General features: G+C 43.6%; 1 long non-coding RNA gene across 1 annotated transcript; it reads left to right on the top strand.

Moving 5' to 3' along the window:
- The first annotated feature begins 80 nt into the window (after nucleotides 1–80).
- LOC121087855 lies at nucleotides 81–27,408 on the top strand. The gene is made up of 4 exons (XR_005827765.1): nucleotides 81–193; nucleotides 2,630–2,738; nucleotides 15,951–16,138; nucleotides 25,202–27,408. It is a non-coding gene; the product is annotated as an uncharacterized LOC121087855 (long non-coding RNA).

The raw sequence follows: 27,408 nt of genomic DNA, 5'->3' as shown, positions 1-27,408 counted from the left end.
CCCGCCACACTGCCGGAAAGGGCGGCGAGCGGGCTGCGCGTGCGGTGGGCTGCGCGTGCGCGGGTGGCGGCGCGGTGATGGCGGGAGGGGTGGCTGAGGCAGGGCCGCGCTGCTGCAAGGGCCTCCCGCACGCAGGCTGCTTCTAGGGCGTTTGTCGATTTGTAGGCGGCGGTGGAAGATGTGTTAGGCTGGGGTAAGATGTAGGCGCTATGGAGCGGGGTGTCGTGGCCCTGGGCCTTGTAAACAGTGTGGAGCCTGTGCTGGTTCCTGCAGAGAGTAAGGCCTCAGAGCCCTTGAGCTTCTGGGGATGTCACCGTCCCTGGGACTGCTTTCCCGCCACAGTGGCAGCTGCTGAGGTTCTTGCCCATGTGGCGTGGGGATTTGAGGTGGTAAATCCTCCCAGAGCAGCTTGCTGTGTTCGCGCAAATGTGTGATGTTGTGTATGTTTGAGGTTCAAAACTCAGTGTGAGAAATTAGTAGTTCTTTGAAGAAAACAATTTACTTTACACGAGAAACTGGGGAAAGGAGTGTAACAATTTTTTGAGGTTGCTGGTGAGGCTGTAGCACTGTCTGGTTGAGAACTTGGCACCTTCTTGATTGCAGAGCCTGGACCCTACTTGGAGATCTCCCTGGCAGTGGTGTTTCCAGGAAAGCTTTTCAAATCTGGGATTTTACAGAATGTGACCTAATACATACTAACAGGAGCTTTATTTAACAAAAAAATCTATATAAAATCTTTGCACTGTGTGTAGAAGTACCCTGAGGTACCTAGATGGAAGTGCTAAGTGCAGGGTGCTGTTTATAAGCAGAGCTCTGTGTCATTGCTGGGCACAGCTGTAGGCAGGATGCAAGGAGAAGTTGGTAGTGTCTAGGCCTGATCCTGAAAGCACTGCTGGGTTTTGTCCTCACAGCTTCAAAAACTGGTTGAGGTGTGAAGATGGGGCTCCAGATGACATACTTTACCAACAAATGCACCAGACTGCAGATTTCTATATGACTTTAACATCCTGCAATTGCACCTCTGAATTACTGTTTAAAAGTGATGAACACTGGAGAAAGTAAATGCCCTTGTTGATTGAAGTGTGTAACTTTCTCTGTGCTAGAGCGCCTCACCATGTAGGGGTAGGATATACTCTTAAAAGGCAGTGTTTTGTAGCCAGAGGGGGAGAACACAGTAGAAAATCTGAAACCTGTGGTTTTTCATATATGTTGTTGCTCTTCCGGTTACAGGAGGTGCTGAAATAAATATTAAGGCACCTAATCAATTCTGAATCCATGGGGATTGTCCACAAAGACAATGATCTGTTCAAAGGTCTGGAATAACCGTTCCACCGCCTGATAGCTTTCCCACAAACCCATTTGGACATGTTTTACTAGTGGAGTAGACTCTCAAGGGAAGGAGTGAAAGTCATCTGTGAAGTCTGTTACAGTTAGATTGTGCAAAGCGCTGGGGAGCATGCAGTGTGCAACAGCCCTGCTGCTGTTTCACAGCGGACTAAGTGTGACCCAGTGTGACTTTCCACTTGGCCCCATATGTGGTATTCTGTGCAGTGATACTGAGCTTAGAGCAGCATGTATACCAGGAGATCCCACTTCAAAGTCCAGCACATGCTTGCTTTCATGTGATAAGCTATTGTTTTCTACATAGTGGGAGAGAATCTACCATCAGGCAGACAAGAAAAACCTTTTTGTGTACTCTTGCTATGCAGATAAAAGCCTTTTGGAACTTGTTGGCATTCTAAACGTAAGTTTAGTCAGTGTTAGGTAAGTTAGTGTCAGTGCTAGGGAAAACAGGATGGTAGCTCCTAAGTCCTCTTTCACTCACCTGCTGATGGCTGTTGTGAATATCCTGCTTCAAGGTGAAACCCAAAATTAGGTCCCAGCAAATCTTTCAGGCTCTGGGCACTTAATTCCTGCACGGAACGGAAAAAAAAACACCCCGATGAAAGAACTGGGTAACAGTCACACAAAATTACGTGGAGTTGCTCACTCAATAGTTACATAATAGAAACTTTGAAGCTGTAGCGCAAGGCTTGGCTCATGTTAGCTGTTCCCAGACAAAGTGCAAGTGGGATAGTGTAAAAACCTGGCCCTGCTCTATGCAGAGATGGTGGTGTCTCCAAGGCAGACCTAGTAGCAGTGCTCGGTTTTGCTGTGTATTGTGTTCATTTCTTCTGGATCAAGGCCTATGAATGTATTGCGTAGGAAATTTTAATCCTTCTGAAGGCCAGTACAGCATGTTGTTACCGAGAACAAACTATGGCATTGCTGATAACTCTGTACAGACTTTCAGCACAATACCTTAAATTTGGCGTTGAAGCAAACAAGATCTTGCATGGAGGATTGTTCTATGAATTTCCCAAGATTTATGTCAATCCAGTTTCTCATTCCTCTTTGGATGTCACAGGCAATTGCTAGAAAGAGAACAAAAACCACAGGTTTATTGACAAGGCAGTGTTACAATCTAAGACAACCTATGTCCTTTCAGGTGAGCCATGATGATGGTAATGAAAGGCACAAGAAGTAGGGCACTGGTCCTGTGGGTGTTGACTGTTTCAGATTATTTGAGGTATTAAGAGACTATATTGGAGGCAATTTTAACTCTAGGAAATATCCCCATGCAGTGCAGGCAGGACCAACAGACAGAACCAGCTCTAAGGAGACTTTAAATCAAGTCTGGACCTGCTCTGTTCCTGCTCAGTGAAGTCAGTTCCAGCCATGTGGACAGCTGAGTGAAGGTAGGAACCCATGACTGATATTTTTTAGCCTGGAAACAAACTCTGCGATCACTCTCTATCCTTGGGCTTTAGAATTATTCTACTTGTTTGGTACTGTTACCTGTTGAATGTGATTGTTGGCTCAGGTAGGTTTTAATGTAGCTGTTATATATGTCGATTTTGTTGGAAGGTGAAAGAGTCTTGTAAACGATATTGAATCCTTTCACTCTGGGAAATAAAAGAGTACATTTTCAGAAAGAATCGACATTTTTTTGAGTTTTAAGGAACTCAACCCATTGTTTCCAACCTTCTGTGTGGCCTGGGTGGTGCCTGGGGCTGTCACATCTCTTAATTGGACTTCACAGAAGAGGCTCATGAATAGTTCCATTTTTATGAACAGAAAAACATTTTAGAATATATGGGACTTACTCATGGCTTTCCAACAGTGACAAGAAAATTAAGCAACCTGGAACATCTCTGTGCACTTCCTGCCTAGTGGTTCTGTGTTTGGTTTCAGCTAATAAGTAGAACAGTAAGGGAGTCAGAGCTCAATCCTTTTGCCTTAGAAATCCAAAATGTGGAGCTCTCAGCTGAAACATGAGCTTTTAACTGCAGTGCTGTCATAACCCTAAGAGTAATGGTAAACTCACATTGCTTGATAGGAATCACAAGAGATGTTGGTCCCCAGCCATCCCAGATAGGTTTTGTTCATGCCAGGCAGCAATAAGGGCAGCTGCCGCTGGAACCACGTTGCCCATCTTTCACTGCAGAAATTTTGGAGTTCAGGCCTTAGCTTTAGTAGCACCGACTTCAGTATTGTGTCTCTAACCAGAATGCTGGGTAATGAGGTCAGATTTACCTGTGGTATAAAGAAGAGCAAACCCATCAGTATGGCTTGAGGTTCTGGATAAGCATTTACATCAGAGGAGGCTATTAAGGAAATACCTGCAGCATTATTGTAACAAAGTTAAATATTTTAGTTGCCTGTCCCCATCTAGGGTGTTAAGTCTGTTTTCTTGGTTACTAGCTTGCCCTTTGCTGAGATCTCTGCTTATAAAGTTGTCTAGTATTTACCACAGCTCCTCTGCTTTTCAGCTCTGTTACATGTAGAGAGCTGCTGTTACAATCGGAGCAGCACAATGTGAGCTGTGCAGTGACGGCAGTTAACCATGGCATAGACCTTCCCTCAGCGCAGTGATGTGGGAGTTGGAGAATATATGTTAGGACTGACCTGGCAAGCGTATGCGTTAAACTGGCTCATGTATCTGTCCACTGTGTTATAGGATCCGCACTCAAGTATTGCCAGGATTGAGAGTGTATCTTCCAGGCTGGTCAGTGTTGAGTTAACAGTCAGCTGTGCCATCTCTTCTGGGGTATCAAGATCAGGAACTTTGAACTAAGAAGAAAAATGTGTAAGTGTTGTCCAAAGACAACATTTACTGTTGTGCCAAGGCTGTGGATGTAAAGCAAAGTCTTCTGTGAGTCAGGGAGAGAGAATGACAGAATGTTTTTGTGGTACCACAGATGTTTGTGGGCAGTACTCCCTGAGAAGGAGACCAGAAATAGACTATACCAGGGCAGATCTGCATTTTCTTATGGAACAGTGAGTTGGGAATAGTCTGGTGCCATGGAGGATGAGAGTAAAAAACCCTTCAGTTTTGTGTAAAGAGCCTTCTAGGGGAAAATGTCAGGTATTCTCCTGGAAATGGGCCATTACGTATCAGCAGGAGGTCTTGCCTGTGAAGTGTTTAGTTAGTTAATTAGTTTTAAGTATAGTCTATACATTTTAAGCTTTAAGGAGAATCTAATAAAACTGCCTGAAAACCTGTAGTTGGTTAACATTTGTTGATTTGAGATTTGCCAAGGAATATTCTTTCAGATCTTCACCTTCCACTGTCTCTTCTGTGCAGCATCCATCTACAATACCCCTTTCTCTCCCACCTCATCGCTTCCACTTCCTTTTTGCTCCCACCTTTCCCTGCTCTGTCTTGACCATTTTCTTACTGCCGCCTTTTCCACACTAATCCCTTTGGCGGGGATGAGTTGGCTGAGAGCATTCGTAAGATATTACCTACCCAGGTCTTTAAGACCCTAAATAAAATTGCCAAATAACGATTACCAGGTGAAAGGGCTTTAGGTTAGGTTGGCTTGTAATTAGTGCTTAGGTCAATTGTTTGTAAAATTGAATGTGTCTGTATCTCGCTCTACCTGTCATACTAGATGGTAAGTTTCTGTTTCAGGGATTCCGACCCCTTGTGTTAGCCCAGACAGTACTGTCAGCTCTCTGGGAATTTAAATATTTTATATCTATATATATTAAATAAATTTTATAAATATATAAAAATAAATTAAAAGCAACTGGAAGCCGAGTTGTGTAATGCTGGTGTAAGTAACTAAGCAAGATAAAGCTGTGGGACATTGCCAGACTGCAGGTGTTTACCCAGTTAAAAGGCAATCTTGTTCTGAAATGTGATTCTGTGGAGGTGGAATTGAAGTAACTTCACTATGTTTCCTTTCTCCTCATATAAAATGGTTTATTTTACTGAGGCAGGGAAAGGTGCTTTTTTCTAGTTGCTCTGAAAAATTCACACCTAAAGACTTTCAGGACTGTATTTGAGAGCAAAGCAGTCATTACTAAAAAGTTAGTGCACACCATGCTGAGGAGGTTAGATGCATCAAGGCTCTCCACAAAACCTGGTGTTTCAAACCCTGATGGGTTTCAGATCATGTGTTCTGATACAGCATTGTTTCTCACAGAGTGAGGTGGATCCTAAGGGAATAGGAAAAGACATCAAAGCAATGGTAGGCTTTGTAGTCTGCAAGTCTTTTTGAGGCATCGTTTGTACACCAGGAGTATCTCAAAGTGGCTTTGAAAGAAGTCTCTTGTTTGCTACAGTGTGTTTGAAGAGAGGGAGAGGTCACTTTCTCTGATGAAAATGAAGGATGTTTAATGTGGCAGCATTGGCCAGGGAACTTACAAGCAGAGTGAGATGCACACATCAGCATTTCTCCTTCCAGAGTTTCAGCTGCAGAATGAATGGGGAAATTGGATTGAGCTGCTGTGGTGCAGATGGCAAATGTGCACACTGACAAGCTGTATTAGTCAAGATTCTGCTAGAAGTTGCTTGGCTGCTGTGGATGTGGTAGGCTAAGACATCTGGTTATAGAACAGCATGTTTGGCTTTTGACTTAACTTCAAGTAGGGGAATTGTGAATGTTGATAACGTTGGTGTTTAAGATTTAATCTAAGTGTTGGAATGGGAAGTTTATCAATATAACTCCCTTACACAGAGCTCTGTGTGTTTGCCTGGTATACGGTAACAGGGTGTGTTTTCGGTATCTCTGTAAGGAGTTAGCCAACTGGTTCATGTTTTGAGATTACAGAATTTTGGTTTAGTTTAACCAGTAGCAGCTGGTATATTTGTACCACTACCTAGTTCATCAGTTTAGTTTAAGTACTGTCAATAAGATTGTCTGAAACAATATGAAACATACCAAGTGGTTTGAACATTACTTTTATTGGTGATTGGATAGGTAGTGTTACACATTCTTTAAACAAAATCAGCATTTTAACAAATACTAGCACTGGCTTACAGAATGTATAAAGTTAAAACATTAAGGCATGTTTTATAACTGTGCAGGATTTTTTTTTTAGAATTTCATATGAAGAGAAAAATCTGTTTTCCACATGAAAGCAGAATTGAATTATTTAATTACTGCAATTTCTGTCTTTGCTGTGAAACCAATATTATAATAATATTTAGATACATCCCAACCAAATGCTAGTCTAGCAGGATTCAGTTCCTGTTGGTCTTAACTGCTGTTACCCTTTGTTACATTTTTTCTTAATGCATCATTTACATTGTTGTAGTTACAGCTTGGTATCATCATGTAGGTAGCTTGAAAGATCAATTCACTGTGTCATCAGGGTGTGCAACCCATTGCTACTGATTAGACTAAACTCAGAATACTAGAATGTATCTGGTATTTTAGTAGACCTGAGCAAATAATTTCTACTATTTTTGAAGGCTAAGTGTAATTTGAAGAGTCATTGTCTGAAGGAATTAGGAAAGGCAATACCCACATGAGAACTTTACTGTGACCTCTAAGCCAGTTTGATTTTAAAGATGATTTAAAAGAAATTCTCCTCATGGCTCATAGCAGAATATGCCTCTATTTCAGACATATTCCAGGCTCTTACCATTGGTTCTGATAACCAGTGATAATTAATAGCTTTCATCAAAGAGAGGCTGTGAAGAGGAGGCAAGCAGCTGGAATGCGTATTTCAATCCCTAATGCTACATGTGGGTCACATGTAAGTAATCTCTCCCACGTAAACACAGGCCTGATGCCTGCTTTAAGAGATGCAGCCATTGTGTGAGGAATCACCTCCATCTTGCCCTTACTGATTATTGTAAATGTAAAATGCAAAGCCCAGGAGGCTGTTTTGCTTGGAAGCTGCTGCTAATTTTACTGTTGTTCAGTGCATACACTAGTAAAACTTACTCCAGCAATGTCTGGGTAAAAGGTTTGAAGTTCATTTAGTTTCGCTACTGAACAGATCTCTCCCAGATTCTTTTGCAACCAGTCTTTAGTCCCAGTTGTTCCATCCTGGCATGCTGATCCTGTAACAAAAACAGATCCAAAGAGTTAACATACACTGGAGGGGGCATCTAGGCATCCTTCGTGTGAATGATTAAGTGTCTGCCAACAGAAGGATGGCTAATCTTCCTATTGCAAGTGCAGGGTCTGATCTTCTGCTCTCAGATTCACTTCCAGACTGGGAAAAATGGTTATGGCAACTGGAAATCCTATTTCATTGTCCGTATCCTATTCATTCTATAATATCACGCCTCATCACATCAATATTCCCTGTAGCTTCAAAGGGAGAAGTGATTGCCCTTCCACCTTCACAGGGTTGTAATGAACAGTAGAAGTGACTGAATCTCAGTGTTGGGAAGATGTGTGATTGTTAGGCGTAAAAATCTTCAATGTTTGGAATACGAAAGGTACTCCATACAAATACTAGTGCTTTACTGGCAATTTATGTGTAGGCACTCATGTAGGCACCTTACCTGAGTCTGTGAACTGGGCTGTCAAATAGACCTTCTGAAACTCATACACATCATGTTTCTTCCTTGCTGACAATCCTGGGTAGACCCCATCAACTGCTGCAATGCTGGGGAACAAACCATATAATAGTTGATTTCCATGTGGGTAAAGCAACAGAGATGAGTGGAGTGAAATGAGAACTCGACGCTAACAAACCAAAGGCAGCAGATGCTAGTAGTTGTTCTGTAGCACGTGGGTAATCACTTTTGTTTTCTGCCGGGCCATATAATTTATGGTGTGCTTTAGAATAAGGATTGATATTTGATAAAGAAAATACCGTCATTAGAGCAGAGTCATGGACTGATTTTGCTTGTACCCAATAATAAACACGGATGTAAAAAGCAGCTCTTGCTTGATCAGTAAGTAGCAATGCAAGAGTGACTACCTTTGTAGCAACACTAAGCTAAAGCAGCCACAGCCCTGCAGGCAGGCACTGCACTTACAAAGCTTGGTAGTATGGGCACGGCATGCTGAGGGGCAGCAGCTCCAGCACTGTTGCGTTCACGTGGGGGAGCAGAATGTGCAGTCTGTGCAGCCATGTAGCTGTGTCTTCCAGGGACATGTCACTAATTTGTGGGAAGATGATCTCAGCTGACATCATCAGCATAGTTTCTCGAACCTTAGTGCTTCCTAGGAAGTCAGAGCTCTGAGAAAGGAAGAAGAAATTGAAGCAGGTGATGAGCAGAGCTGTTAGAAAGCCTTGAATATTGAAGCTATGCAGAAAAAGTGGTGAAGGAAAAACTGGCAAAATAACTACAATTCCTCTTCTTTGCTGCTCTCCTCCCCTTCCTTCCTCTCCTGTTTAACAATAAAAGTGGGAAATATGACCTGACTCTGTCCTTGTTGAGGATTTGACCTTGGCAATTCAGGTTTTCTTTTGTCAGCAGACTTGGACAGCAAAGCAAGCCAGGTGCTTGAATTTCCTTTCCCTTACACTCCCACAGCCACTACTTTTGTTATGGCAGTCAGCAGTGGTCGCATTGTATGAAGTGGGGCTGGGGTAAGCTCAGGCTTCTCAGCTTGGCTTGCTGTTAACTTGTACAAATAGCCTTAGCCCAGCAGGGCCAGGGCAAGCAGTGGTCTTGCTCACTCATACACAAATGTTTTAATGGATGCTAGCGATACTAGGGGCATGGTCCAGAACCTTTCATAAGTCATTATCCACCACAGATCAGCAGTAGAGAAGCCCTTGCTGTTTACATCCTGGCTGTAGGTTTGAGTGGTAAATGTGCTTCCCAAATATGGCCTCTGAAGAGGAACTAGTTACACTACACTGGTTTATGCACAGAGGTTAAGCCAGGGTAAGGTCTGGACTGAGATCAAGATCATACTGGAGCAGGATGAAATCCTTTCTGGCTTGTCTTCCAGGTTTACTTTATATCTGGCCATGAGAGTCACAGAGTTGGAAGCCTGAAAGTTCACCTGTGACCTGTTCTGTTCCCCAGGGCTCAGTTATCATGGGCGCTTGGGCTACTTACCTTCAGGGCAAAAGTGTTGAAGTCCTCTAGGAAGGCACTGAGGTATTGGAGAGGCTCCTTCTTGTGCCCAATTGCCTCCAGGACCATCTGGATGGCTGAGGGGCTGTAGATGGTCTTGCTCTGAACAGTCAGCTGGGCCAGTGCCTCAGCTGAGAGAAGATCTAGGGAGTCTTGCTGGAGAAGCCAGAGCACAGAGTGAGGCCTGGAAACCAAGCCACAGCATTCTCCCCCATGTCACCTCTCTCAGCCCACCTGAGCTTTGACATATAAGGAACATTTAACTTCTCTCCGTTTCAGACAAGCAGTGCACAGTACTGAGATTACATTTAATAATAGTTGTTCTCTGCTGCTAGACAGGTGATTTGTGAGAATATTCTTAGCAGACCATCTGTAATTTAGTATTTGCTCTTCCTGTGTCTTTTGCTCTTTCTTTTTGCTTTTATTTCCTTTCTATTGCTCTTACTGTGTCCAAACAGTACCAGACACTGCTGTTTGGAGCTTGTCATTGAAATCTTGTCTTCCTATGGAATTTCTATTCTGCTGATAAGATGGTTATCTCCTAGAGCCAGTGCTTTTGACACTGTTTTAGCATTAAAACTTAACAAGAATAAACTTAATGAGGAAAAAAAAAAAAAGGAAGCACATAGGAGAAAATTAACAACACACATAACTGATTAAGTTGAACTATGTTCCTGTCAGCTTGTTTCACGGCTAACAATAAAATGCCAGATATTTTGTATCTAGCCCTTACCCCATGGAAGTTGCTTTTCAGTGTTGCAAAATCAGAGTATGATCCAAAAGCAGTGAATAAACCAAAATACCGTAGCAGCCATTCTCTGTCTGCTGCAGTGCCCTGTGTGCAGGCAGAGCCTACAAAAGGAACAGCAAAGCTCAGAAGATACATAACTTCTTTAACTGAATCGCTGAGGTGTGTAATACTGTGAGTCCCCACTGACAATGAAATATATGTTATAGTTCATGTTACAAGCTCCCTGTGGGGATCCAAGCACTACCAGAGAGGAGATGGGGGAATAATTTAGCCTTTGAGCATACTGGGCTGGCCAGATTCCTGCCCTGTCAGCAGTTCTAGTTTTGCTCTTGATGCAGCTTCTGTTTCTTCACCTCAGCTCTCAGCTGTCTGAGAAGGGTTTCAGTCCTCTAAAGAGGATGGTGGGATCTTTCTCTGGCTGCTGTGAGCTGAAGGGCTAAGCAGAAGCCTGAGGAGTGAGAGAGGACTCATTAGGTATTAGCAGGCGATTCAGCTCATTTGTCTGCTGGGGAAGCAGCTTATCCAAAGTTAGAGCCACTTCTCTGTCTATTGACTTCAGGGGACGCTAAAGGCCTAGTATTGGTTAGGCACTTAACTGTCAGGTTGCTAAAATGATAAAATGACTCTTGCCTACAGAAAGAACAGGTCTGTATGTCACCTGAAATCAAAGATGTTTTATGAGGTGGCTGAATTTTTCTGCTTTTCTGTGTTCCTGAATACCTGGACATGAGCAGGCCCAGACATTTGTTACCTGAGTTCTGCAGGTGGAAGTGAAGAACTCTCTTAATGAAGGAGTAGATGTGCTCTGGATTCTCATAGGCCCCTTGGGCTTTGTGTTCGTCCAGGATCTTCACTCTGTAGGACACGAGTAGGCTGGGTAAGCCAGCTGCAACTAAGCAATCCACAGCCAGTGGGGCAGGACCTGCAGAGCCCTCTGCCACTGAGTGGAGAGGTGTTAGGGCTGCATTCAGGAGATGTTTCCATTCCCTTGATGCCAGGGAACAGACACGTTAATCAAGAGCGTGACCAGAACTGCTTCTTCAGGAGATCAGGCTCTTTGGTTGCTTTTACGTGGATTTGCAGGTGTATTGGAGTGAAGCGGTCTCTGCTTAGAGTCTCCTCTTTGTGGCCTGAAATGTGAAACTGCAGTGGCAGCCAAGTAAGATCATAATGATATTTACCAAATGTGTATCTCAGGTTTGGTACTGGTTGTTTGGGGTGGTGAAAGCTGCTCTCCTCACCCCAGTAGTTAGGCTCCCATCTTTACAGGCAAACAAAGAACTAAGAAGAATGTCACTGAAATGATAGTGGACTTGATACCTACATGGCTGCAAGAGATTCGCATGTCATGTCACTGGGTAAGAAGCCGAGACTCTGTGCATTGAGGCTGCTCAGGAAGAGGCCAAGCTTTCCTCCAAACCAGGCAAAATAGTCTTCAGTAGAGAAGAGCTCAAATGCTGTGCTTAAGTGACAGAAGATCTGCCCCAGGATAAATCGTTTCACGTCACCACGAGGAAGCCGAGATAGATTACGCTTCAACCAAAAGAAAAAGATATCATTAAAAGTGTGCAATGCAGTTTAATATTAAAGGTGGAACTGGTAAAAAGGAGTCAAACTGAGGGCCAAGCAGTTCTGAGATAACCTTACTGGAGATGTATCTTGAGACAAGATGAAGTAATTTAATTTGCTGCTGTTTGTGCAGTTTTGGCAGCTTGTCTGCTTGATGTGGGACTGTAGTGAGTGTGAGTCCAGGGCTTGCCCCTTCTGGGGCAGTTAAGGGTGTGGATACACAAACTGCTGGTGTAGCCTGCTCTGTCTCCAGCACATGGCCTGTGGGTACAGCCTCCTGGGGGATCCTCTGAGGATGCTCATGGCTATAGGTAGTAAAAGACCCAGGGCTTTTACTGTTTGATTAAGGAGACCATAATGCAATGCCTACACAATGACTCCTTTGTTCTTTCCCTGAGACTTGTTAGGCTTTGTGACAACACTGGAATTCAAACTGGGTTAAAGAGTGGCAGTATTGCAGAGAATCTGTATTCCTCCCAGGATGGGACCCAGAGTAATTAAGGATTGTGGCCTCTTCCTACCCTGGGACCTCAGCTTCCACATCAGCGTGCACTTCATGTGTAAGCTGCTTTATTCCAGTCTCTTGAACAAGAGGTAAAGTTGCTACCTGCTTTGCAGCTGCATTGAATGCATCCATGAAATCCCCAATGGTGTGAGAGCTCAGAGAGCTGAAGACCTTGACTGCTTTGTCCATGTCACGCAGGACATCGCTAGCCAGTGTGTAAGCTGCCAGTTGCTCTGGGCTGAGCCCTGCCACAGCATCATCCTGTGAAATCAAATGTTAAAATATTGGCCTTGCCTTATGACAGCAAGTATTCACTAGCTGTGAAAGGCTGCCAGGCAGGATTTGGGTAAGTAAGAGTTACTTACAACGCTGAAATCTGCATTCATGTCGGTCAGGTCTTTGTATGTAGCCAAGGAGCTGAAGGAGCCCAGATTTGTTTGTAGCCAGCCCAAGCTTCCCCGGGTGTTCTCAACACATGGGCTACCTTTTAAACAAAGTGTAATTCAAGGGTGATATAAGCAGCGGTTCAGTCCCCCGGTTCTTCTGTGAGAATAATATGACTGTACCCAGAATGTCTGGGTGCCTAAATCCCTCTGTGATATCAGCAGCACTGAAGTGGCTAATGCCCAACATGTACCTTTAGACCTGTAAGCAGCTGGTAAGGAAATGGCATTCCCATACCTTTTGGCAAAGATCTAGGGATCAGGATGTGAATTTGTGGACATTCTCAGATATTATGGTAATGGAAGCTGGGGAGGTACCAACCAGCTCCCAGCTGGTGAGCTGCCACTGTGGTGAGGGGCAACGATTAACACCAGGGCTTGTCCTTGCCTCAGGGAAGAACACAGCTGCTCCTGCAGACACTCTGCGCTCCTTCTCTCCTTGCTATAGAGCAAAAAGCAGTTGACATTTTCCAATTTTAACTGGATTGTCTTCTTCATGAGTAAATGCCCAGCATCCTGTAACTCTGTATGTTACTGCTTCTGACAGAGACACAGGGAAGTTACAGGAGGGAGGGTGTGTGGGACACCTTCAGCATACCTCCTTGAGAGGTCTTGGCAGACAGGTAGCTCTTTGCAAAGCTGTAAACATCCTGGTGGGTAGCGAGGGACATCTGTGGAAAACTGCTTTCTAAGCCACTCATTCTGTGAGAGAAGGGAAAGCAGGAGGTTCATTGTAGCAGTAAAGCCTTGGTTTCGGTGACTGAAGTCACCAAAAGTTTGTAACATGGTTGCACATGAGAACTGTGCAGTCTATGGCCTGTTTTCTCAGTGGTAACCCAACTTCTTTCTTTAGACAAATTTCAATTGTTAAATAAGTATTGTTATGCCAGAACACTTGGAATAGTTGGATAGAGATGACACAGCCCTGGTCAGAAACTGGAGCTGTGAGAGAATGGATCTATTGGGAATGAAAACAGGAAGGAAGTGTGAGCCTGGGATTTTAAGAGCCATGATACAATTTTGTTTCTGTATACAGACAGGATCAAGTAGAGAATTCCTATTGTCCTTACTATGTGCAAAAGCTGAAGTGAAAAGCAAGGTTGAAGTGAATGCAGGCAATAGAGTACTCACATAATTTGGTATATTCTACAGGGTATGTTCCTTGGGATAGCTGCAAGGGCAGAGGCATTTATGCTGCCCAGCCACAAACTGAGCTTGTTCTGGAACCAGTCCTTGTACTGGGAGACACTGAAAGTAGGGAACTGGTCTTGGAGTCTGCGAAAGATTGCACTGAACATGGCGTCTCGAGCTTGGACATTTGCCAGGGATGGTAAGCCTTGCTGCAAAACAAAGTGGGTAAGAACACAAATCAGCTGTGAGCAGGTGTTTCCCAGCTCTTGCTGTAGCAAGTGTGTGGGTCTGTGTGTAATAAAGCATTTGACAGTGGGCCCAGCTCTGGGAAGATATTCTCTAGGTCCGCATGGGCTGAAGCCTGGTAGTTTGTGCTGGACATTGTTCCCCCAATTCACTGTGATCTAAAACAAGATCCCCATGAGCAGCTGTGTTTCCCTGCAAATCCAGAGCAAGGGTCAGTATTTCACCTGAGAAGCAGTGGCCGCAAACTCTGCAACAAAGGCAGAGATGTCCAGAGCTGGCCTGCTGTCCAGGGAGACCAGGAGGGTTTCAACCATGCTGGTATCATCCAGGACTCCAGGGTCAAAAAATACGTGGGCGAGCTGGGTATCCGTGAGATTGTCTCTCACATTGAACTGCAAAACAAATGGGATGTGATCAGCAAGCAGTACGATTTTGCTAACAGGTGGAGACCTAAGCCATAGAGTTGGCTGGATTCCCCACATTGGGAAGAGCTCTGCTATGGCTGAAGCAATGTCTGTTTACTGAATTAGATCAGCTAGGAGCATGCTTAGCCTTGTGCATGCAAGGAGCTGTAGCAGAGCAGGATGCTAAACCTGAGCAAAGGCAAAGCACTTGGGTCTGAGTCAGAAAACAAACTAACCCCACGGAAATCTGTCATTAATCTGGTGAAATCTTCATAATGAGCATTGGCTGCAAATGCCCCCAAGTTCTTTTCCAGCCAGTCCAGGCTTGTTTCCTGTCCCAAAGCACATGCAGAACCTGCAGCACAGGAGAACAGGTTTGCTAGAATGCACAGGAATGCTGAAAACCCATTTTAGATTTTGGCTCATTTTACCTGTCATGGTGTGTTGGCTTTCAAGGAAGGTCACAAAAGCACTACAGATGCCTTGCTGATTCATGGGCAACAGGGATGGGTATGCCTGGCTCAAGAAGGACACACTGTGGAGGGAAATCACATGGGAAAGATTTAATTCTTGCTTTCTAGCTAGTGCCATGTTGCTATAGATGGCAGAGATGTGACTCCAGAGTAAACAGTTTTACAAAATGAAAGGAAGAGGAAGAGAAAGCTTAGTTGTTATGAAATGGCACGTTGCTTTGTTTCTTGCTGGCTGTGCTCTGTATGTGAAACACTGGGCTGCCAAGGGTCTTTGAGAGATGTGTGCCCCAGGGCAGGATTAGCTCCGTGCAGATATTTATCTAGGTTGTTGTTGGAAGTCCTTAGAGACTCTGATAGTACAGCCTCCCCTAGTGATCTCTTTGCGTGCTTCATGGATCTTAACGCCCCCGAACAGCTCGTGAAATGGGTAATTAGCCTCACTCCCTGTATTGCCAAATTAATTTCAGAGTGCTTTCTGAAGAGTCAATATAAACTGCTAGATCTGAAGCACTTGCTATAGATACAGAAGTCCTGTACAGATGCAAAAAGCAGAGCTGTGTCGTGCCAGCCCATGAGAATAAAGTTGTGCCAGAAAAGGGAAATACAGGACCAGACTGGAAATGTCTGTTCTGAGCCCAGCCCTGCTGTTTGTTTTCCTGTGTTTTTCCTGGGTCAAAGCAGGACTGTTGTTGGCAGTGTGGTCTTCCCTGCTTTGCGTGGCCCAGACGTGACTGTCTGTGCAGTTTCCCTCCAGTGCTGCCCTTTGGAGTTTATTTCTCAGCTTAACATATTTAATTAACAGTGATATTTCCTCTTCCTGATATTTTTTCATCTTACTGCTCCTAGTTGCACTATTTTACAAACAGGTAAAATCTATTTGATAGAAATTACAAATGACTTTGTACTATATTAGAAAATGGGTTTATTTGCTTTTGCACAGTTTTACTTAAAGGAACAAAGATCTGACCCTGGCTGTTTTATTTACTTGATGGAGCATTTTTGTAAATGATACTCTCTTGCACATACGTTCTTTAGCACAGTGCTGCCCTGGCAATTCTTTGCTCTTTCCTGACAAACTCCTTTTTTTTTTGTTTTGCACACAGTAAAGAGGATGCTTCCCTGGTGTACTTACAGAGCTCTGAAACTGTCACAACCAGAAATGTGGGACAGGAGGAGTTTGGTGTCTTCCTTGTCCGCACTTGGCAGTAGCAGAGTGAGTCTTGCAAGGAAATGAGTCCATTCAGCAGGGCTGAAAGCTGGAAATTCTGCCTTGATGTCTCCTGCGAACTGGGTGAGCATCTTTTTCCTCACATTATTGTTCTTTATAGTGGTTATTGCCAGCTGAAAGAGAGGTAATGAACATCAGTGAGAAGGCAGGATTTCTAATTTTTTAGGGACCCTAGTGCAAAGCCACAGGGACTAGGCATTGTAGAAAAAGATCCAGAGTGAGTCCCATTGAAGGGAAGATGCATCTTAGGGATATCCTGTGAACCTGCCATGTAGGCAGCCAACACCAAGGGGTAGCTGTCAGTCTCAGCAGGTGTCCCTGAGTGAGGCAGGGACACTGCCACTGCAGGGTCACTGAAGGCACTGTCTGCATGCTTGTGACTACTCAAGGACAGGGAGGTGCATGTCTCAGGTGAGGAGTGGCTACAAGGATCAGCCTCCTCCACAGAGTGCAGGTCACGAGGTTCAGTAGCTATGCTTGGTACAACCGCAGCATTGCCGTGAGCATGCGCTTGAGTATCAGCCAGCCATTAAGCCTCGGGCACTGGTGTTTGAACACTTTGGGCCAAACACCCATGATGAGAGGTGGTATGTGATGTGCTTTGTTGCAATTCTTCATACTTCGAGATAAAGGCTCAGAAACCATCTTTGATGGTGTCTTTCAGATTCTGGATAGCTGAAGTCCATGCTGCACTGGGTTTATGCTGGACTTGCAGTGTTAATACCCTACCTGGGCTGCCTCTCTGTTGAACTGGTCTAAATACTGATAGATTTCCTCTGATGGTTTGTTGTGTAGTTTTGCAAGGATCTGACACATCTCCCCTTCTTCATTAATGGCATCAGATGAAAGTGTCAGGGATGCTAGTTGTCGTGGGGATAATTTGTCCAAGACATCCATCTGTGCAAAGGGACACAAAGCAGATGACAAACTTTTTAAGCATGTGAGTGATTTGTAAAAGCTACTGCTTTCAAGAAGACTCAAGACAAATCTGCAAGGCTGGAATATCCACAGGACTTGTAAAGTCCTTTTTCCATCAGGATGTGTACTATTTCATTTCTGAATACTACTGTAGCTCTGCAAGTGCTACTAGCCAGTGAAAAGCAGTAAAAATGTTTGTGATAATTGAACACTAATGCCAGAATATTTTTTAAGGGCAGTGATCCATCACCTCCCATGCTGCATAGTGCATAAAGGCATTGCAAATGTTGGCAAAGTAATGTTTCATGGTGGAACACCGCCATGTGAATGCTAGTGAAAAAATATATTAAAAATACTTACTCCCACAAAGTGCTTGTTCCAAGTGACTAAGTCTTGATACTCAGCATATTTGCTAAAATTTCCAAGGTTTACTTCCAACCACTTCTGAGTACTTTGGGTTGCACTGTCGCATGCAACACCTGGAAAAATAATGATACTGGGAATGCTGGGGACTATATGTTCGTCTCTGACCTTCTGACTGGAAACCCTAGTCAATCTTGCAAGTTCCCAGTAAGCCCTTCCGGACAGCAGAATACTTTGAATTCACATTGGTGTGAGAGAGATCATTCATTATTAGAGTCTTCATTATTAACTAATAACATTTTTTTGTGCTGTTGTCTAAATTTGGGCTTGTTTAACAATGTTGAGCATCCAGTGTTGTGGCTGGCAATGGTTAAACTTACTAGTGAGCTATCCAAAATAGGGGAGTTGTGAGAATCCTGTCAGTAAGAGGAAGGCCAGAGTCTTGGAGCAACAATGTAAGTATCTGCTTTCTTTCCTTTTCTTGCCATTAGGAGCATATCAGACACTACTACAGGAATTTCTGCTGCTTCTCAAGCTGAGAGTGTGCTGGAAAGCTCTCAAAAGACATTCCCAAATTAAGACTTTTTATTCCGTTACCTGATTTCACTTTTGATGTCAAGAAGGTTTTACAGAATCCAAAAATATGGGGAATGTTTTCTGCTGGGATGACAGCATAGATTTTGTTGAAACCCTTCAACCTGCAGGAGGGAATGCTGGGATGGTCATGGAAGTATTTTGATTTAATCAAATCAGAATTTTCCAATAACAAAAACTTTTTTATTAGAAAAATGTCAACAGCTTTCATCATTATTAATTATTATTAATTAACCATTGCAAGACCTTATCAGAGAGGTTCTTAAGAAGTAACTGCAAAGTATCTTCAGATCAGTCTGAACATATCCTACCTATGTGATAAGGCCATTGTTTTTTTTTTTAAAGTATGGTCCCTACTTGGTGCAATTGTTTTAAGATAAAGGTCACAGAATTGCTAAGGGTGCTCTTACACTGAAACTCAGCAAGTTTTTAGTTATTTTCCATGCAAGCCTGAAAACGCTGAGTGTTTTACTGTGGTTACTTCTGCTTTCCAGCAGGAGCATCACATTCTGCTTTAAGAGTATGTGAACGTATCACCAGAAAGCCATATACAGCATAAGTAAATAGAACTGCTCAGTTAAGATAGATATGTATGGAATGCGTGACTCACATTTGCTGATAAGAGTCACATGAAATATTGACAGGTATCTCTGGAACAATCATCTCATTCACCGCATGCAACACGTTTTGTAGAGTGTCTTGAAACCAGTCAGCAAAGCCAGCAGCTTTCATTTTGTGAAAACTAGGAGCTATTCCATGCAAGGCACTGCTTAGTAGGAGATGGGCAAGGTCGCTGTTCTGAAGCTCCACCTGCAATCACACAACACCTTTCAGTATAGTTGACATGCAATTTATCATGCTAAACCTTCTGCAATTTGAGATATTGTTCAGGATTATTTCATATCTCTCTCTTCGTGCTTGGGAAGTCAGAATAAAGGTGACTGGGTTGTAGCATCAAGAGAAGGACCCAAGGAGGGCGCTCTTGGAAAGTGCTTGTTCTTGAATGGGTCTGTTTTCCCTGAGCTCTGCTCACATCTCTTCCCATCACATCCTGCTACGGCTCCGTGTAGCCCCTTAGAGGAAGAATAACTAGGTATCTAGACAGAAAAACAGATTGCTACAGCCTCAGGCCTTTAAGGAACAGCTATCCAAGGGTTTGACCTGTGGCCTTGTCTCAAGAAGGTTTCCCTGTGATGACAGTGAGGCTATAGGACAAGCCCTTCTTTTCTTCGGTCAGGGCTGGGGTTTGAGTATCAGACATCAGTGGGCATTGATTCAAGTAGCTGCAGTATTTGGATGGAGGAGCTTTGAGGTACAATAAGGGAAGTTACCGATGCAATGTCATTCAGCGTGGCAAAGAACTTAGCAAGATCTGATGGTGTACGTAGGTTGTCCATGATGGTGATCACACTTGTTTCATCAGCCAGAGCCCCTGTTTCCAGTGTTAGTTGTGCCAGCTGAGCTGGTGACAGCTTTTCCAGAGCTGACATCTGAAAAGGAACACAGAAACTGTATATTCATAAACAGGTTCATTGTCAACGTTGTGGCAAGAAGTTATGGATCAGCTAAGTTTATGTAGGAAGGAGCCAACAATACTCAAATACAGCAAGCTTCAGTATGTGACCTACCCCATTGAAATTTGGATTGAGTGAAGAGAACTCATGCAGAGTGGCATGGGCACTGAAATAGCCGTAGTTGGCAGCTAACCATGTACTGCTGTTTGCATTCGGGGAACAGGTGACACCTGAAATGCAGAAGAGCCCACAGTCAGTAAACAGTCAGCACTTTCCTCAGCTGTTGGTTAGCCTGACAACAAAGCCTGCCTAGTGACAGGGATGGGAGGAAACATCAGATCCACCTCAGCTGGGTTCAACAGGATGTTAGAGTGAGGGCAGCAAGCAGAGCAGATTCAGAAAGCATCTTCTTGTCTGTCTAATTTGTGTTAGAACTCTTATACCACTGTCCATCACTGTAGTGTCTAGGAATTTAATGTGTAAAATTAATAGCAATAGCAAGATCCTAGTGGACTTCACAGAGGGTCTACATAACTCCCTTTTTGCAGTTAAAGTGCTCTGCTTGTGTATAGGTTTTAGGTTAGAAGATTTCAACCCAGGAAGTATTTGCCAAGCACAAAGATTAAATTTTACAATGGCAGAAAAAAGAAAAGCTCTTGAGTCATTAGTGTGCATTTACCTTGAGTGGTGTGGTACCTCTCCAGAAAGCTGTGTATTCTGTGATGGATGGAAAGTCTCTGCTCGTCTGTGTAATGCTCATACACTCTGTCCATTGCTTGCACACTGTATCAACACAAGAGCAGAAGTAGGTTATGGGTCAAACATCTGCAGAGAGCAGTTTTCCTTTGGAGGAAAAATTTGAGTCCATAGGAAACATGAGCTGAGAGTACTCTAGTGTCAGTAAACCTGAAATATTTAATTTGGTTTAAATCAAACTGTTCCTTTTCCTCCTTGTTCCCTTCATAAAGCCTTGAAAAATGAAATGAAGGTGCAGACAGGCATTTTATCTGATGAATGATTTTGGCTGATGCAAAACTGTTGTGAAGCTCAGTACGCTAACAGCAGTAAGATGTCAGATACTCTGGGGAAAGTGATGCTGTTGGTTTGACAAGGTACCACCCTCAGGGAAGCTGGCTGCTCATGACTCACAGGTTTTGATGAGACTGGCAGTCAATACCCAGAGGCAGGAGCTGCAGGTAGTTGGCATTCATAGCTGGCAGGAATAGCTGCAGCTCCGAACCAAACCAGAAGGCATATTCGTTGGCTGTAAAGGTGCTGAGCGGTAAAGATTTAAAAAGGAAATCGAAGAGCAGCTCACGAATCCAGGGGTCAGGAAGGACAGTGAGATCCGTCTGGAAACAAAACCAGCACACAAAAATTGATTTTAGCAATTACTGCTTTCCACAGGTAAGCTGCCTGGTGGCAAGAGAGGTTTCCTCTCCTCCCTGTCATGTGGTCTGCAGTTTTCAGGAAAGCCACCAGTGTTTCAGCATGGATGTGTAGTAGCACAATGCAGCGTAATGCTGGAGTAATGAATTTTGGAACTGAATGAGATTATTATTGTAGCAAATTAATGAAATAGATGTGCTCTGCATTTTCAAGTAGAAAAGCCATTTGATCACAGCCTTAGCTAATGAAGATTGTTATTCCTCGTGCCTAAGGGATGAGTTCTGAGTTGAAGTAACTAAATAAACATTGTGAAAGAAAATAAATAACCTTTTTAAATGAGTAAGGTATCTGCAGTGTAACCCATAACATGCATAAGAATAATTATTTTGTCTGGATACTCCTCTGGGAAACCCAGACATGTGAGCTCTAACCTAGTGGTCTAAAGCCCAGGGCTTACATTACTGTAGGAAAGAGTTTGTCTCTGTGGCATTTTAGTATTTCTCAGACTTGTAACAGGATGCTGTTCTCTGGGGTGGGAGCTTTTACTATACCTCTTCTGCTGCAGCGTTCAGCTCCTTTATGAATTCAGTCAGCTCCTCAAAGGAGCGTTTCTCCATCTCCAGCAAAATCTGGACAGTAAGGCGTTCCCTCTTAAAAGCATTTGTGAGAACTGTCATCTCTCCTATTTGTCTGGCAGACAGAATGTCAAGAACTTCATACTAATGAGGAAAACACAGCAGAAAGAATACAGACTTAAAAAGCTGTTTGCTTGTCCCCTGATTAGTTCTCAGCCATGTACATAGTTCATTGTTTATGTTTCTGACTGAATTCATCAAAGCCCTAAAGCCACCCAAATATCTCTACCATGCTACGCAGCACCAAGTGAGAGCTTTTCCTAGCTGGGGTGGTTAAAAACGGTATTATGTCCTAACACAGAAGACTGAGGGTAATGCTAATCATCAGCTGCTCTAGCTAACTAATGTAACAGCCATTCTGTTCTCTAATCACATAACTTCCTCTACTGCAGTATTAAAAACCTGTATGGCAATGAGTTCTGCAGAAGAGTGGAAAGTGTTAGGCTAAGAAGTGTCCCTACTTGGTTGTTACACTTCTGTAAAATTCATGGAAGAATCATGAACTGCATTTAATGCTAAAAGTCTGGAGGAAGTACTGATTTCTTTGGCGAGGCTCTTCCCTTGGAGGTGGTTATGGAAGAGGATAATACCTCCTGGAAGTTCAGCTTGTGAAAAACATTCAGAACTTTTTATCCCTTTTACAGAGCTGTCTGAGTGTGGAAAGCTTGTAAGAAAAGTCTCTTTGTGATATTCCTAAATAGTTGTGGGTTTGTCTTGATTTCTAGTCTTGGAGTGTCAATGTTGGCAGCAACAAGGTTAAGAGGATTATGAACTGTAGGGTTATGTCTGAAGGTGATACTAAAAAATGTTTCTTACTCACTGAAGTCATAACAGGGAATGAAAGACAATCCCAAATTTTCCATGAACTGTTTATAAATTTTGTGCTGTCAGAACTATGCATGTCCTTACCCCATTAAAGGCCTTGTAGAAGTCTGTGAGGTCACTGTAAGGAGCAAAATGTGAAAATCTGTAGAAGATAAGTTCCAGGAAACTTCGGCTGCTGTCATATGTGCCAGGAAACACCTTTTCTGAGAAAGTACAAGTCTGTCAGCATACTGTTGTAACTGATCTTTCCTTGTCAGCATTCCACAACGTGGCTCTCCCTCAGTCCTGAGCAGCTGCAGAGCATGGGGGGTTCGGCATGCAGAGAGCTTTGGAGAGCTGTGGGTACCAGGCAGGGCTAGAGGTCCCCGGTGGCTGTGGGGCTGGTTCGGGCACAGTGAGCTGCTGTTTGCTATGTGGTTCTGGCAGCTACTGGGGTATTCCTGGTAGAGTGTTACTGGGAAAGCTGTGGTGCTGAGGCATCATGGAAGAGAACAGGTGCCCAAGTGTTTTGGTTCCTTGATTATAAGCTGCAAGCAATACTTGATGTTTCAGAGGAAAGCTTTGGGAAGCCCAATGACCAAAAGGCTGCTGGGCAACCTCCCCATGTTGTACTTACTCCTGCGAGTGAATTCCTCTCTGACCCAAGGAGGGACAGGCAGATGGCAGAAATTTTAGCACATAGGTGACAAATAGCTACAATTCAACTATGTGGTGAAGCAACCCTGAAAGCAGACCAGTACCTGAAAAAGTAAGTTGAGATTCCAGGATCCTTTTGATGAAGAGGTAGATCGCATGGGATGTGTTTTGTGGAAGCTCTGGAAAGACTTTATCTAAGCCTTGCACTCTGCAAGAGTCAAGAAATGAGATCTCATCAGCCTGAGATTGTAGAGACTTGTAATAAGGAAATAATAACATTATTTATGACAATGTGTAGTGTACATCTTGCCTCAACTGTAATACATTACAGGAACAATGGTAATAACAAGAAGTGCAAAAGGTACAGGCTTTGTAAGTCATGGGGAGAGCTGGCATCCACCTGCCTCATTCAGAGTATGCTGTCCCGCAGCAGGGAACAAAAGGGGTTGGAGGGTATGTGAAGAGACCTAAGTAGAGCACAATACACTACATATATGTGTGAAAAATGCTATCTGAGTCTCCTTTACTGCAAAAATCAAATTGAGACTTTTTTTTTTTTTTTAAAATCCACGTGAATTACTAGCACATACTTATGCTGGGAAAGAAGTTGCTAAAATGTGCACTGCTTTCCTGCAGTACAAGTCTGGCAGGCAGCGCTCCGCAGCACATGATACTCACATGGCTGTGTAGGCTGGGAAGCTGAGGTCTCCTGGGATTAACTCGAGCAGATCAGTGTTTATACTGGGCAAGAGAAATCTTAGGTTCTCCAGGAACCAGAATTCATAGTCAATATCAGCAAATTTATAAAAGTACTTGGAAAGGTCTGTGAAAAGCGTTGTCAGCATTTCCGTCCTTACTTCATCATTTCTTATGTCCACAATGCCTTCCTGTGGAGAGTGGAAATGTCTGTTACCTGGGAGCTGTTTGGCAGTGGCATGGTGAAGGAGTATCATGACTCCCTTTCATCAGCTTCCTTGTTTTCCCTGGCACCATGATGCAGGACTTTCTTACACATGAAGTGCCTGAGAATCCCTGCCTTTTTAAAGGGAAGAATGGTTATAAAGAAAGTTACAGTACCTGTGTCAGAGCCAGATTGAACTTCATCAAGAATTCACTCATTTTAGGCTCTAAGATTTGGGGATTTTCACCCCTCAGGGCATTCAGGACATCTTTCATTGCGGTCACGTTGACCAGCACATCAGAAGTCAGGCTGTATTCCACCAGCTGCTCGATACTCAGGACATCCAGAATTTTGGCCTAGGAAATGCTAATGTCAGCCACTGAAGATGAGCTTATCCCCTCTTCGCTAGAACTAGCTGAAATATTTTTTTCACAGTTTTCACACTTTTCTTTTTGCTAAATGTGTGTATTAGTCTCATGGTTTGTAGAGGTTTGCTTATATCCTGAAGTTATTTTTCACATCCCAGGCAAAGCTATTTCAGCATAGGGAGGAGATTCAAAAAGCTGACATATTTTTGTTTTGACTGTCTGAGGGTGCCTGTTCCAAATAGAAGCTTCTTTGAAAGTCCAGCTAGTTGAAAACATACTATTTCTGGTTTTAGAGTTGCTGAGGAGAAGTGGGAATATATTCCATTACAAATCTTGAAATTAAATCTTTTAGGGGTCTCTAAAAGCCCTAGTTACCCGTATGCAATTGGTGTAGAGATCATACGTACAGGGTCAAAGTTGTTGTTGGTCGCTATGACTTCCTGGAGGGCTATATTGTGGAAGAAGGTTTTCCAGTTGACTTGTATCCATGCGGTAGTGGACTCGGTTGGACCACCTAAGTAGGAGAAAGATGCAGTGACTCTCAGGAAATTACCCACCACAGTACGTCCTGCTTCTCAAACAGTATGTTTATTGCAGAAAAGTGGAAAACTCAGATCCCAATTGACTGAAAGAATAGCTGCATAGAGTTACTGATACATTGTAGTGTCACTTGTAGCTTAAGAAAGTCTGAGCCACAGATCACTTGGAAAACAGTGAAAAGTAAAAGGGAAATACCAGATTATGCTGGTTGGGTTCCTTTACTCCTTCTCGGACATCCACTTCTGACTAGTGCTGGATACAGGCTGCTGAACTAGGTGGAATTTGTGTTTTTTTTCAAAGGGAAATGAGATTTTGTACCTTGAGAAGGTAAAATCAATGTAATAAATACCAAGAGAGAGAAAGAGAAGAAAGACAAATGAGGATACTCAGATCAGGTCAAGATGCCAGAGATGTCCCTTAATCCTTCTTTTTTCAGTTTCCAGGAATATACATCATAATCTTGCGACAGTCACCAGAGACCAACAAAGCATCCTGGTGTGAGGGGAACATTGGAAAGACAGCATTTTCCCACTTGGACAGCCTTGGTAGTGCACTAATGCTTGCCTTTTTATACAAGCCAATATTGCTGTGGTTGAATGCATCCTGGAAGAAGTCTGTCAGCTGAGCCCTTGTTTTCCTGGAAGAATCTGTTAGCAGAGCCAGCTGGGGTGTGCGATTCCCAATATTACCTTTCAAGTTCAGAAGGTTCCGTGCAATCCAGAGTGCTACGTCTCTTCTAGAGGACTCAGTCATGTATTCGTAAGTGTTATCAAGCGCAGTAACACTGGATGAACAAGAAAAAGGACCCAGGTGAAATACATATGGTGACAGAGTCTTTGTAACTTTGTCTACTTGGAGCCTTGGACAGGACAACCAGTCTCTTCTCCAAAATACTGGGCCCATTCCTTCTGGAAATTTCTGCTAAGGGACTTAATACTCCATCCTTATTGTACAAATAGCATCTGTGGACCAAGGCCTAGATTTGATATGGCCCAGCTCTAACTTCCCCTCAAACTTCTGAGAAAAGAGCTGTGAAAAAGTACTCGGACAGAGCCATCCAGGCTGACAGCACATCAGCTGTCTCACATTTCAACCTCACTCCATGAAGAACAGTGTTGCCCTGTTTACTGGCTGAAGAGAGATCCTAGTGAAGCCCAGAAGACTTACACAACAACGAAGGAGTCATAATCCTGTGGCACAACAAGGGCGAGGGTGGATTCATTGATGACAGGACTCAGGAAGTGCAACCCATTTTGGAATGTGATGTTCCAGTCAGCGGCAGTGTATGTCTTCATTTGCTCGGACATGCTGGTCAGGTATTGCAGTAGGAGCAGCTGAGCAATCTCATCATTTGGCAGGACTGTGATCTTACGCTGGAACAAAATTATGTGATGAACACATTGCTGTTAGGGCAACCAGAACTGCAATGCTACAGTTGGGGAGGGGGCTCTTTAAGTGGTTTTCTAGGCCAGAATTTTAGTGAATTCAAAATGGAAGTGAACAATACTCTGAAGAGTGCAGTCTGTGTCACTGAAAGGACCTGATGTGTACAGATGTTTGAAGGTTACTGTTGCAACAGTGTACTTTCAAAATCATGGTATTTGCAAAGCCTTTTTTTCACCTAACAACTTAAGATGGCAGGTATCTGCAGGGGAGGTGGAGATTGCAGAGAACATGGGTAGTGTTTACCGTGGTTGCAGCCTTGGCGAACTGTGTCAGAATCCTCTGAACATCCTCAGCTTCACTTTGCTGGAAGAACTGGACAAGCTGGACTGCTGCATCCATACGGGTCAGTGTGTCTGAGTATACCATCATGTCACCAATCTGAGTGGGAGTGAGGAGGTCCAAAATTGCATACTGGAGGAGGAGAGAGGAGATGAATTCTGTTACCCCATACCTGGGCAATTTAACGTCCATCTTTTCTGGCACATCCTCTCTTGAGTGCAAAGGCAGCCTGGATATATACAGACTTACCGCATCAAAAGGTTGGTGGTAGAGTGAAACCAATTGAGTGTAAGGTGCTTCTGTGCAGAATTTTCCAAAGAACTGTAATACCCAGTCTCTGGTTGTGGCTTGGGTGGAGCAGGCAGGACCTATAGTGAGGGCACAGAAAAACAGGTAACATGGGAGAGTGGATTCAAGTACACATCAGTACCCAGGATTGCTAGAGCACCTTGAAGGAAAAGAAAGGCTTGAAGTCCCTGATTTTGATGGCTTATGCATCAGTCCTCCAGTGACATGCTCTGCCTTCTTTTATTTTCATACTGTGGGCAGGAGTGAGTTCTGAGAAGAGACACCTGTTCCTTAATCAAGCAGTTCAGAAGGTATTGAGCAAAGAAAGAAATTAGCTCTGTCCCACAACTTGCAGAAGGTGACAGGGCTCACAGAGAATTAGCTGAACTGATAGATATTACCAGTGAGCTCGGACTTCTGGGTGAGGAATGCCACAATGTAGTTATATATGTCCATTTTGCCAGCTGTAGGGATTTCAGAGAAGACTGTATTGATTCCAGTAATCCTGTAGAAGAAAGTAACCTGGTGTAAGTGAAGGACTTTTGGGAGCCAACCCCATTTGCTGAGTAGTTCTCATGAAGTATTTTGGAGTTGTTCTCTCTGGCTGCCCTGAAAATAAATGTATTGGAAGAATCAA

The sequence above is a fragment of the Falco naumanni genome, chromosome 4, assembly GCF_017639655.2.
Source record: "Falco naumanni isolate bFalNau1 chromosome 4, bFalNau1.pat, whole genome shotgun sequence".
Lineage (NCBI taxonomy): Eukaryota > Metazoa > Chordata > Aves > Falconiformes > Falconidae > Falco > Falco naumanni.
Note: the sequence above shows the minus strand (reverse complement) of the source record. Positions and strands in the feature narration are given on the sequence as shown.